Here is a 1,292-nt window from a genome sequence, read left to right as displayed (position 1 = left end):
CGGGGAGGGAGACAGGGAAACAGACAGACACTCATTAGTCTAAACTGGTAAGGTTTGAGGCTTGAATGGATGATCATGTGTATGTATATGTATATATGTATATACACACACACACAGCACAAATTACAAGTCCCTAACTTTTTTTGTTTTTCAAGATAAAGTTTCTCTGTTTTGCCCTGGCTGTCCTGGAACTGCTGTGGAGACCAGGCTGGCCTTGAACTCAGAGATCTGCTTAATTCTGCCTACTGAGTCCTGGTATTAAAGGTCTGCACCACTATGCCTGTCTGCCTGTCTCATTAACTTTATTTTTTTTAAAGTGTGTGCATGTGTGTGCTTGTGTGTGTGTGTGTGTGGGGGGTCTGGGTCTACAGAGGTCAGAGGTGCTAAGTTCCTCAGGAACAGGTTTACAGGTGGTTGTGAGTGACCTGAAATGGGTGCTGGAAATCGAACTTAGGTCTTCCACAAGAGCAGTGTGTGCTCTTAACAGCTGAGCTATCTCTCCATCCCCACGTCATGGCTTTTTAGGTCTCATGCCCACATATGTGTATTAGTCATCTAAGTTATGGATAAACATAACTTTAAGCATGGAATAGAATGGAACAGGTAAAATCGCTTGGATTTAATATTTCTGCAATTCTTAGAAATGTTGTAGCCTCTGTCTGTCTGCCTTGATCATTTACTTAGTTGTCTCATAGTTTCCTGATTGCTACTGTTTGGTCTTGGAGACAGTTACTCCCTTCTCATCAGACAGAAGACAAGGGAAATGAGTGTCTGAGCTGTCTTTCACTTTCCATCTGTAGGCCTTTTCCTTCCAGTCCCATCTTAGCAGAAGAAATTTCCCCTTCTAGCTCAAGGCAACTTCTCCACTTCTGCTTAGAAGTGCTTATTATTTAAAGCTCTTGTTCTAATTTTAGGTTCTTTAACAGTTGCAAAATGAATTTCTTATATTGCTCACCCTGTTCCCCTTATTGCTAATGTATTACATAACTGTAATTATCAAGTGCAAAAGAGCAAATAATCAACATTAGTATAACATTACTGATAAGCTACCCTTGTTGAAATTAGCCTAAATTTTTAACTACTATTTTTCAATTTCAGGATCCTGTCTAGGAATGAACTTGCACTGAATTTAGTTCCATGTTTTTCTCCTCCTCCTCTCTCCTTTGCTGTTCTGTTCTTTTCTCTTTGCTTTGCTTTGCTTTGATTTTCTTTCCCCTTCCCCCTTCCTTTCCTTTTTTTTCTTCTTTTTTCTTTTTCCTCTTTTCATTTTTCTTTTTTCTCTTTCTTTCTTT

General features: G+C 39.3%; 1 protein-coding gene across 6 annotated transcripts in view; it reads left to right on the top strand.

The window, feature by feature from the left end:
• The window catches only part of Arfip1 (ADP ribosylation factor interacting protein 1), a 75,096-nt gene that overhangs the window by 10,964 nt on the left and 62,840 nt on the right, over window positions 1–1,292 (top strand). The gene's annotated exons all lie outside the window — the stretch shown is intronic.

The sequence above is a fragment of the Mus pahari genome, chromosome 4, assembly GCF_900095145.1.
Source record: "Mus pahari chromosome 4, PAHARI_EIJ_v1.1, whole genome shotgun sequence".
Taxonomy (NCBI): domain Eukaryota; kingdom Metazoa; phylum Chordata; class Mammalia; order Rodentia; family Muridae; genus Mus; species Mus pahari.
Note: the sequence above shows the minus strand (reverse complement) of the source record. Positions and strands in the feature narration are given on the sequence as shown.